The sequence below is a fragment of the Tupaia chinensis genome, unplaced genomic scaffold (genome assembly GCF_000334495.1).
Source record: "Tupaia chinensis unplaced genomic scaffold, TupChi_1.0 Scaffold000217_1, whole genome shotgun sequence".
Taxonomy (NCBI): Eukaryota; Metazoa; Chordata; class Mammalia; order Scandentia; family Tupaiidae; genus Tupaia; species Tupaia belangeri.
In genome coordinates, this window is record NW_006159692.1 from 7,992,741 (window position 1) to 8,004,898 (window position 12,158).

Sequence of the window (12,158 nt, forward strand, 5' to 3'; positions counted from 1 at the left end):
AATTACTGAATTAAGCCAATAATGGCAGGAAATTTCCTCCCTTAAAATGGCATGTGTTGAGAATCCTGGGTTAGCCAAGTCAAATTGGCAGGATTCTTAGTCAATCTAGAATTCTGAGCAAACATTCCACCCCATGAAAACATAGCACTTGGGACAAATGCTCAAGAAATGTCTTGTTCCTGCCCAGACTCCAGAACTGGGACCTAGTAGGTTGGTGTTTTGTCACCACAATTGCCCTGATTCATACAGGAGAACTCAGTGTGGAAGGTCAGCCCATCCTCCATTCAGCCCACGGGCTGGGCTGAGGCACACTCAGGGCTGCCAGGACACCCCCAGGCAGGCTGGAGACACACGCTTCCCTGACTAAGACTGCAGACAGCTGGAGAAAGTGGTTTTGCAACAGCAGTTACTGGTTCCCCACACAGTAAATGACCATGTGGCAATGAGTGTGGCATGCCTGATGGAGGCAGAAGCGCTCATCCCCTTGGCACTCCGTGGTCTGGGCTTCCTCCTTCAGTGCATGAGCTGGCCAGGCAAGGTTATCCATTCACAGAGGAACTCTGCTCTCCAGGGAAAATTATTTGGCCCAGGTTCCAGGACTGTCTTTCAGTTCCCAGAAACCACTGGGGGAGCTGTCTGTGGGGACCGGACCTCAAGAGATCATCTGGGACATGCTGTGATGAGGAGGAGGTCTTGCTGGGAAACCAGAGTGATGGAGAGCCAGTGTGTGGTTGGAACTTTCATGGCTGGTTTGGAGCAAGTCGGGGCCACAGATTCTCGTGCTCTGAGCGCATCACCTGCCGATAGGAGGGCTGTGCCGCAGTGCATGCTGTGTGGCGGGGGAGCGGCATGTGCCCCGATGTCGCTGCTTTCCAATTCTGTGGCCATGGATGATTAGCAACATCTGATTTGGCCCACGGCCTTGGCCTCTGGCATAGAAAGTGTTGATTATGGACACACAAGAAAGGCTTGGAGGGAGCTCAGCCCCTCCCTCCAGCAGGCCAGAAATGGAGCTGGAAGAGGAGTGACTCAAGTGACTCATGGAAGGACTCTGCTCCCAACTCACACGCCAGGGCCCTTCAACAGCAGAGCAGTGGCTGTCACAAAACGGTGGCACCCAGAGCCACAGGCAGCCAGTGGGCCGACTGCAGCTGAGCATATGAGTCTGACTCCAATGCAGAATGAAGCGTGCCTTTTTTTTTTTTAAAGTTTCTGCTATAGGGTATGTGTGCTCACTGGAGAGAGACAGAGACAGAGAGAAAGTGAGAAATCACCCCCCACATGCCCAGAGGGGATGGTCATGCCACAGTCCCTTCCCTTCCATTCCCTCACAATTTGGGGTCAGGAACACACGTGTGCTGGGAATGTTTAAAAGCAGCCGGGACTCCAACTGCCTGGTCGGCCATGTGGGATCCGTTGCTTTAACCACCACACCACTGGCTGGCCTGGTCTCACCGTTTCTTCTGGCTGTGTTCAGAAGGCCAAGGGGAGAGGGAAGTGAGCTGCCAGACACCCAGGAAAGGGGAAAGAGCAGGAAAGACGGAGGGGCCCTGGCCCAAGTGTGCACCCCACTCTAGACTGCACACTCTCCTGCAGGTGCCTGACACCGCAGGTCCTCTCGTGACCCTGCGTGTGTACTGCCTGACCTCTCCGGGACGTCTTCAGTTACCGGGCCCTCCCTGCTCCCCACAGTGCTGGATGCAGTCCCTTACACCCTGCCATGGACCCTGCTGGGGCTGGGTTTTCTCTGGCGACTGCTGTCTGGGGCTCTGAGTGCCCTGCCATGCTTGAGAAGTACCTGGCATGCAGTAGCGTGTGCTAAGTGTTGGCTAGAGGAAGGCTAGTTGGTTTCAGTCCTTTCTGGTCAGTATCCAGGCTTTGAGCTCTTGAACATGGGGGACTTGGGAGGCCTCTTCCTTACTCCATGGGCCAGGGCATCTTCATCTGAAATCCTGTCTGGAAGACGGTAGCCTACCCATAGGTTCTTTGGGTTCTCAGTGAAGGGGCTATTCTGTTTAAGAAGGTCTCCTGGGCTCCCAGGATGGTCTTCAAACAGACTGAGGTCCTGACTGAAAAGAAAGGTTGATTGTCAGCCCCCTGGGCTGTCAGTGCTGTAGACCCTGGCAGGAGTGACCAGAATAGTGGTTCTGGCGACTCCCAGGTGACTCTAGGGTTCCATGGTACATAATAATTTTTGCTATCTTGAGTCTTGTGTGGAGCTGTTCTCACTTGGGAGCAAGAACTGCCAGTAAAGAGTGGCCCAGAGAAAAGCTCATCAAATATCCACTTCTGTTTGTGTTCTGTCCTCTCCACCACGGGAGGAGCCCTCAGCTTTGCAAAGGCAGTGTCTGCTGGCTGACACAAGGAGAGGCTCGTGCTCAGACTACGGGGCCTTGGGTGTGACTTTTCAAATCATGTCAGGAGCTTCTCCATACATTTTGTCATCTCAGGATGAGTGGCTGTTAAGATCTGTCTCACGAGGGCTGTTTGACTAGCAGGCCTTCCCTAATCACACACCTAAACGGATCAAGACAGGAGAGTGCGTGTGACTGCAAGAAAGAACGCTTTTTTCATCCATTCACCAAAGCAAGGTATGCTTTGCCAGAAAAATGCTATAAATTAAACACATATACATATGTGTGAAAGGCTACAGTGGGGACACATAGCAAATCAGGTGTGGATCCTTGAATGACTTCATCATATCATATGTTATGTTTGCCTGAGACAAGTCCAAGGTTTATAAATGCCATTAAGATCTGGAAGCAAATTCACAGATAGGAAAAATTAAGTTTTGGCTCAATAGAAAGAATAGAGTGTTGAAGGGTTCGAGGATTCAAGTGTCTCTCAGTCTGTGAAGAGGAGGTGAAGGGACCAGCAGTTAGCATAATGGCTATGTCACTGGACTCCCATGTAGTAGACTGCAGTTCAAGTCCTGGATCCGGTGGCTTAAATTCACGCCAGGCGCATGTGCGTGTGTGCCCAAGATCCTGAGAGGAGAAAGGAAGAGAAGGGATTGCGATGTGGCCATCCCCTCTGGGGGGTGATTTCTCGCTTTCTGATTCTCTGTCTATCTCTGTGTTTCTGGCTAGCGCATACGCCCTATAGCAAAAACCTCTCCAAAAAAAAAAAAAGACTATAACAAAAACCCCCCCAAAAAAAAAAAAAAAAGGAAAAAAAAAAAAGAGGAGGTGAATTCCCAGCATGCGTACAGTGGCCTGTTTCATCTGCCTGGAATCCATGTTTTCTTTCATGAATGGCACCTTGGTTTTCTATGGAAGATGTTTGTCTCCTAATCTGTCCACATGGGCTTCTCGTCCTCTTCCTTTCCATCTTACCTGTCCTTAGTTCCAGGAACAGCTAATCAGGATAGTCCACCCTCTAATCACACTGACTTCTTCAGGGCTGGAGACAACCTGTGCTACTGTAATGGGATCCGGCCATGGCACGTTCACAGAAATTCCGACAGGAGAAGCTGTCGCCGGCTGTCACTAAGTTAGCAAACTGTAAGTCTGTGGGTGGTAACCCTAGCACCACGGAGAGTGAAAGGAGAGCTGAGAGAGATTCATGGTAAAATTTTTGAGTGCCTGGGTACAACTATATCTGAAGTTTGCTCCTTTACACTAGTTTGTGGGTAAGCCTTTATTTATTTATTTGTTTATTTATTTATTTGCCGTAGGATATGTGAGCTCGCTGGATAGAGACAGAAAGAGATAAAGGAAAAGAGAGGGAAAGTGAGGAAGCACTCCCCACTGGGGATACTCCCCTTCTCCTTCATTCTCCTCTTGGGATTTTGGGCACACACTCACACATGCCCAGTATGTCTTTAAAGTCACTAGGTCTGGGACTCGAATTGCACAGTTGGCCATGTGGATCTAGCCATCTTAACCACCATGCCAACTAGTTTGCCCGCCATTTTTATTTTAAGTTCTGCCACTCCCAATAAAAAAAAAAGAAAAAAGAAAAAAAAATCTAAAGAGAACCTTCTCTGGCAGATAGAAGATACATCACGACAGCTCTTCCGCTCTCACACCCGGTGCTCTGACTCCTGAGCCTGCTTTCCCACAGGCTCAAGCTGCGGCCTTCTCCATCTGCCCTGCCAACTCCCCTGGCAGCAGCTCTTGGCCTCCGTGTTCGCAGCAGGCTCAGCCCTCACAGCGTGCTCTCAGGCCATGGGTCTGTGGGTTCGTTGCTGACGTCCCGCTGCCTTTCCTCTGCCCAGGTAATCCCTCCTTTTCATTATTAATTAGTGCCTAATTAATCTTTTTTTTCTTAGAGGTTTTTGCTATAAGGCATGTGTGCTTGCCAGAAAGACAGAGAGAGACAGAGAGATAGAAAGAGAGAAATTGCCTCCCGGGGGGAAGGCCACCCCGCAATCCCTTCTCCTCCATTCTCCTCTCAGGATCTTGGGCACGCACGCACATGTACCCAGCGTGAATTTAAGCCACTGGGTCCGGGACCTGAACAGCGATCAACTATGTGGGAGACCAGAGATATAGCCATTATGCTAACTGCTGGTCCCTTAACAGTTTTCTTTCTTTCTTTCTTTTCTTTTTTTTTTTTTAAGTGCCCAATTAATCTTATACAACTTCCTGTCATACTGTCTCTGACATCCTGAAGAAACGAATTTTTATCTCTTTGGTACACAAATAGCAAAGCTGTGTTAATTTTAGACCAGGGCACTTTGCAATGTATTAGTTAGGGGGTTACATCAGCTATGAGCTCCTAACTCAAGCTACTCCCCTCAGTCCTGGTAACTCACAGTGTGACCACAGTCAAGGCGCAGCAGGTGAATAAATGTGTGTCTGCAAGAATAAGAAATGAAAAGTCTGTTCAGTTACTGGGTACATAATGGGGGGAATTTGTATCCCAGTAGCCACTTATGGGATGACCTGACACAGTATCCACGGTAACTGCAGAATTTATGATCACTATGGAAATTTCTAGAAACACCAAGTGCCTGGCTTGGGTTCTTGGAGAGAGAAGGATGTCTGCTTCAACTTGGCAAGCCTGAGCAGGGATCTGTTACTGCTTTGTAGGGTACTGACACCATGCAGTATCCCCCCACATCTGTGCTACAGAAAGACAGCCTCAGGGCAGTCTTGGGCTTCCCTCCAATGACTTAAGAGACTATGGAGCAAACACTATTGATTCATTCTCCTAGGGCGGGAGGTCGGCAGCACCTATGCTCCACACCCTTAGGTGGTGGCTTTATAGAGAGACAGAATGATAAGCTCACTTTTTCTGCAGACCCTTTTTCTGGTCTGTATAGTTAATGAGCCCTGATCTAGTTTCAGAATCAACTATATACCTATGAGCAAGGACAGAAATGCAAGATGATGTAGTTCAGGAGCACAGAAACCCAAAAAGAAGTCCAGGATGGTTTGAGAGGTAGAAACAGAGCTAAGCTCACATGCTGGGGTCTGGGGTTGGTGCTATTCCTGAGATCACTTAGAGGCAACAGAAAGAGGGTGTGTTCTAGGTGACCTCAGGCAAGCCACGTAACCTCTCTGAGATTTAGATTCTTTTCCCTGTAAAAAAAGAGGTACCATTTCACTTAATAATAATATAAATCTCTGCCCTAGTTCCTTCCAAGATAGCAAAAAGAGATAATTAATGTGAAACAGGATGCTTTAATAAACAAAAGAAGAATGCAGCAAATTTTGCAAAGGTTAGTCATTCTTAGAAATGGAAAGATTATTATGAAAATGTGAGGTTTGACTAAATTCTAGAACTCTTTTCTTTCAGAGTTTTTTTTGTTTTGTTTTTCTGTAGGGCACATGTGCTCTCTAGAGAGACTGAGAGAGACAGAAAGCAAGAAATTACCCCCCCTCTCCAGGGAGAATGACCACACCACAATCCCTTTTCCTCCATTCTCCTCTCAGGATTTTGGGCGTTCAGGCACCTGTGCCCTGTGTGAGTTTTAAGCCACCAGGACTGGGCCTTGAACCTTGGTTGACCACATGGAGTCCAGTGACATAACCATTATGCCATTTTCTGATCCCCAATTCTAGAACTTTCTTTTTAAAAGTTTAAAGAAGATTGAAGCACTATTGCTTTTGTTTCATTTTGTATTTTTGCCATAGGGTGTATATGTGTGTACTCACCAGGGAGAGACAGAAAGAGGGAAAGTGAGAAAAATCACATCCCAAGGGGGACGGCCACATTACTATTGCTTCTCCCCCATTTCCCTCTTGGGATTTTCGGCACACACACACACATATGCCCAGCATGATTTTCAGGGTGCTAGATCAGGGACTTGAGTCACGGATTCAGTCATCTGGGATCTAACTCCTTAACCACCATGCCATCTATTGGCCCCATGAAACACAATTTTTAAGTGAAGGAATGACCCACCCCTCAAAATGGATAACACATGTCTGCCTATTTGTTTGTCAGTGCCCGTTAGAGACCCACAGGCATCCTGTGGTTTTGAGTATAAATACACATCATTCCTGTATTTATCCTGTTTAGCAAATTGAATTTTGAAGTAAACACCATTCAGTGATTATCAATTTGCTCATTCGGTTTGGGTGGCAGTGCTTTCCTCCACGGTGTAACTAGAGGAACTGTAAGAGAGAGCGACTCATGAGGCTTAATGCGCAGTTGAGGAGACTTTACTCAGGACCATTGCCATAGGACTTTGCAGTCAGGGGGAGAGATTGGGCTCAGCTCTGCAGCAAGGGCAGGCAGGGAGTTCTAGCTCAGGAACAGAGTAAAGTTTGGTGAATGAAAAATAACTAAGAAGAAGCATTAGAGGTCAGAGAGATCCTCGTTAAACTGACCAAACCAGATTCTTGCTGGAGATGGTCCAGGAAGATCAGATACCACCTGAGAATTGATGGGGGATGAGGAATCTAATTAGATATCAATGGTGATCAGTTCTTGGGTGGAGGGCTTACCAAACTGACTTTGTGGGGCTCTTGCTAAAGCTATCTTATATTTGAAAAAGAAGAGCACAAATGGAACTGGAAGGAGATTCAGGTGTCTGACTAAAGTTCAGTCAAGCAAAGACTCTGTCAGAGCCCGACAGTGGGTAGGTGTCTGGAGCATACCTGGGTTCAGCTGGGTTCAGCTCTTCTGTTCCCATCAACAGGACGGCTTCTGTGTAGCAGGCTGTCAATCAGACTCCAGTGTGACATTTTCTGAAAAAGAGTGGTAGAAAATGTTGAAAAGTCCTAGGAATCTTTGAATACCTTTGTTTATATAGACAAGGACCTTGCAAAAATATCTTTGCCCAGAGTCCCACCTACTCCAGGCAGCCCAGCCAGTCTCCTCGAGCTGGCTCCTCAGACTGAGCACCCTGTGGTCGGGTTGCACGGTGTCAGTTCACATCCCACTTTGCTGTGTGCTTGGGGAAGAAGGACGCCTCTTATTTCTCAGACAGTTTCCTGTGGTGAGGATCTAAATACCCACTGGAGGAGCTGGTTTCCCTGAAATCTGGTCACCAGGGCCACATGGCTTTGGGGTATTTCTTATTCCCTCTTTTCTAACCTTTATCCGGAATCAGAAAATAGTCCAACATTCTCTAATGATTTATTTGCCCTTACATTTCCTCAAACTTATACCTAACTTGCTAGTTTTGCCTTGTAGACATGTGCTGGTATTTTAAAAATCTATGTCTCAAAGCATCAGCTGAGAAAAATGTAACCTCTTTCTAGGACACAAGTAATAAATTTTTTAAAATTTCTTTCTTTATAAGAAAGACAGAGATACCGGAATGCACTGCAGACAGGGCTTTGCCACTCCACACCACTCCCCTCAGTCTTTCATCAGCCAGGATACACGTGTGCCCGTGGCTACTCAGGCCGACCCTGGATCCAAACCTAGGGACCTCCCATATGGCTGTGGCACAGCGGCACCCAACTGCCCGCACCACCACCGCTGGGCCATGATGACGACTCTTCTATTCTTGTATTTATTCACTCTCTACTACATAAATGACTGAGGAACTCTATGTTCTAGGCCCTGATTCAGATATTTGGACTTCTGCGATACTTAGCAAAAACTCTGCCTCCATGGAGCTACATTTTAGAAGGACAGACAGACTGCAGGTGAGTGAAATATGAGATGATGAGAAGTGTTATGGAGAGAAAAAAAAATCAGAGAAAGCAGGAAGGGAGGGTTTACAGCACGATTTGCTACTTTAGGAAGGGTGTCACCAAAGGCCTCCCTGAGATGTTGATATTTAAACCAAGACCAGAGGTGAGGGACTGAGCCACAGTGGCAGCTCCCCAGGCTAATTTGCTGGTTCTCCAGGGACTCACCTGATGCTCATTGCATGTCAGGAATTTCTCTAGGCCAACAGGCCCCAGAGACTGACAAGTTAGAGTCTGCACATTCTGCTCTGCCTCATCTGCAAAAGCCACACCTGTCACCTTATGTGATTATGTGACCATCACATGTGGGTGCCCAAAGCAGGATTGAGTGAAACCCAGAGGTGATGCTTGGGTAGATTTTGGAGATTTCTAAAACTATGAGGGGCTTTCAGGGCAGGAGGATGTATCCCTACTGCTCTGGGGACATGCCACGTGGCTCCTAAGTCTCATAAAATTTGCAACTTCTTTCATTGCCAAGTAATGCAAGTTACAAACATCTCATTCTCTTGTCTGATATTTTTCCATTCCTCAATCCACTCAAGAGGATGGGGTGGGTCAGAGGTGAACTGAGGGGTGGGTGTGTCTCAGGGCAGGCTCAGCACTGGGCTGGCATTGTCAGGATGGGCATTGTCAGCACAGTTTGTTCCATACATGTATCGAGGTAAAGATAAACCCCACCTAGGGAAAAGGGAGAAAAGGGGCTTTGAAAGATGCCTGTAGTCGCATGTGGACCAGCAGGGAGTCGGGATAAAATCACTCCAAGGAGTCAGTTACTTTCCCTGTTAAGTTTTCCATCCGTCAGAACAACTTCACCACACAGTCTGTAGATCTTTTGGCAGACGCTAGTAGGGAAATTTTATGAGTACTTTACAGTCGCAAGTGTCTCCCATAAAGTGGGAAATTAGACTTTTAGAAAGGCTCTTTAGGAAGGCTGGTTGTCACAGGCGCTTGGAAACCAAGCCATGCTCCTGTGCTCAGCTGCAGCTGTGGGGATGGCTCCCACTCGTGATGTCACCTCCCGCCTGACAACACGGCTTGCCTGTGACTTCCTCTGCTGCTGGGCCCTGGACCACCCCTTGGCTTCCAGACAGTGCAGACTGGAAGAACGGGCAGCCTTCGAGCTGCGGGCACCCAGATGTCAGCATCAACACTCATCTCTCCAAAGGACCATCTCCCGAAGGGTCATATGAGGTATGCACTCCGTGTTTCTTAGGTGGTCCTGGGATTGAGACCACGTTGTCTGCTAATTTACTGTTCACTGGCTTTTCTGTTCCTCAGTCTCCTTGCCTTGCTCCACCTCCTGCTTCTTGGACTCACGCCTCAGACACATTCTCAGAGCCGGCTTTCAGGGGTATTTAAGTAAGGATTGTGACCAAGTCTGTTTACGAAGATGTACTCCCAAGAAACAAATGCTACCAGATTCAAATGCGATTCCTAAGAAAGCTAAGACATGTGGGTCAGCCTGTGGCCTGGTGGTTAAAGTGGCTGGATCCCACATGGCTGACCACATCAGCTTGAGGAACACACAAGGCAGTGTGTGTGTGTGTGTGTGTGTGTGTGTGTGTGTGCCCAAAGTCCTGACAGGAGGGAGACATGGAGTAGAAGGGATTGCAGCATGACCATTCCCCACATGGGCTGCTTTTTGACTTTCCCTCTCTGTCTCTCTCTGGTGAGTTCTTGTGCACTCTGGCAAAAATCTTAAAAACAAAGCCCGAAAGCTAAAAAGTGCTGTTAACATTACTGAAAAAAAAAAAAAAAGGTGGTTAAGCATGTGTCTTTTTAGTGTGTTTGGTACAGGACATCTGGGAATTTTATGATAGTCTCTAGACATAAGTCATGATTTTTGAATGTCTACTATAGATGCAAACAATCTTAACAAAATTTTATTAGCAAGTTGAATCCTATAGCACATAAAATCTATCATTCACTAGAACTAAGTACTATATATCCTAATAGCAAAAGGTAAATATGAAGGAAGGTAACAATAGACCATAAGTAAAGCCAAAAGATGCCTAAATAATTTGATGACAATCAGCATCCTTTTTTTCGCTCTAAAAAAATGCCAGAAAGATTTTTTAAAAAAAGCATTATTTTGGCCATAAACTCTAGTAAAAGTATGCTTTTATAAGCAAATCATCGCACAGTTTGAAACAAAAATTAGGAAAGATACGTACCACCATTATGACTTAACTTTGGAAGTCAGTTAAATAAGAAATGAATCATAAATAAAAAATAATCTTGGAGAAAATCACTCAAATGCCATAGAACTAAACTCAAGATGATCAAATCTCTGAGAATAAAAGAGTTCTATAAGGTGACCCCCATTATTTAAAAGGATAGCCTTTCCAAAAGGCAGCAGTAATTAATTAGGGAATACAGTGCAAATGGAGATGTCATTTGTCATATTAAAAGAGTGCCAGTCTCTAGTGATAGGTCTGATGAGGTAGGCACCTGATCTAAGTGATTGAAACATTTCTTCAGAGTTGTAAACGAGGGTCGGACACGTGCAGAATCATCAAAGCTCTCCAAATACAGCAGCAATGACAACTCCCAAGTCAGTTTCTAATTTTTATGTAATTCCCGTGAAAATGTCAAGAGAAACTTTTTGGAGGAAGCGAAAGGCCGGTATCTGTGATATGGAGGGGCAGTGAGAAGGGAAGGTCCCCAGCTCAGATGGGCAGTGGGCTGAGAGCTGCACAGGGCTCTGAAAACAGCCTGGAGGGGTGCCAGCCGCTGGGGAGAACAGCTGGAGAGCAAAGATGTGAAGGAGACAGACGCTGGGGTACGTTTCAGGGATCAATTGGTTCTTGGAATAATAATAAACCTTAGAAAAAAGGGATGCTTTTTTTGAGATGAAAGGAAAGGAAATAAGGATGATGTTGGGCTCAGGGCAGGATATTGCAGGAGTTCATGTCGCCCAACTCAGCTTCCTATTTTTGCCATACTTTTTATTTTGGCATGTTCGCTTGCCAGACAGAGAGAGACAGAGAGACAGAAAGCGAGAAATCACCCCCCAGGGGGGATGGCCACGCTGCAATCCCTTCTTCTCCATTCTCTTCTCGGGATCTTGGGCACGCACACAATGCGCCTGGAGTGAGTTTAAGCCACTGGGTCCGGGATGCGATCCACGGTTGACTACGTGGGAGTCCAACGAACTAGCCCTTACCCTAACTGCTGGTCCCTTTTTTTAAATCCAGACAATATAGATGAAATAGAAGTTCTCCTTGGCCAAATCACCATCATGGTTTTCTGTCCAGAAACAGTCAATGGTTTTAATATCTGTATCTCCTCCTTTTCTTTAAAAAAGACTATCAAAAATGTATATTTTTTGTGCTGTTTTTTTTCTTTAATGTCTTTCTTGATGAGATCATCCTGTGCCTATTGCTCTGCAGTTTGCAGTTTTCCTCTCATAACATGTTGGAGATGATCTGCATCGTTCCTTTGGAACTGCCCCGTAATTTAATTGCTGCGTGATATTCTGAAGCAGGTGTTTATCAAAGCCTGTTCAATAGTGGCCCTACTGACAGACAGAGGGATACTTCCAGCTGTTTGATTTTACAAATAGTATTGTAAGGAATGTCCTTGCACCTGTCTGAGTGTAGATGTACGGGTGCTTTCCCGGAGTTAGCGGGAGGCTACATCTTCTCCAGCAAGGAGAAGGTAAGATTCAGGGCGTAGAGGAAGGATGGGGAGATGGAAGTTCTGGGAGGGAAAGCGCTGGGTCTGTTCAGTGGAGTCATAGATGGACAGCCAGGCTAAGGGAGGGCTGCTGAGACAGTCCTGGACTAGCCTGGCCGCGCTGGGCATCTGCACAGGAGGAGTGGCGAGTAGGGCTCCCCGCCTGCACTGACCTTAGTCCTAATTCCGGCTTCTCAGAGGCCAGAGCTCCCCTCTGTCCCCTCCAGGTCCAGGCGTCATCTCATTTCTTTCCCTGGGGAAGACAGGCACATGCTTGTCACAGGCACAGAGCCAAAGTGCGGCCCTGGACCAGTGGCACTGGCATCCCTAGAGAACTTGGAAGGGTGTGTTCTCAGTCCCACCCGAACTGCTGACCCAGACTCT

General features: G+C 46.9%; 1 long non-coding RNA gene across 1 annotated transcript; it reads left to right on the forward strand.

The window, feature by feature from the left end:
• The first annotated feature begins 4,959 nt into the window (after window positions 1–4,959).
• LOC102478123 (uncharacterized) lies at window positions 4,960–9,463 on the forward strand. Its single transcript, XR_334450.2, has 5 exons — window positions 4,960–5,037; window positions 5,583–5,668; window positions 7,963–8,051; window positions 9,075–9,287; window positions 9,375–9,463. It is a non-coding gene; the product is annotated as an uncharacterized LOC102478123 (long non-coding RNA).
• The last annotated feature ends 2,695 nt before the right edge of the window (window positions 9,464–12,158 follow it).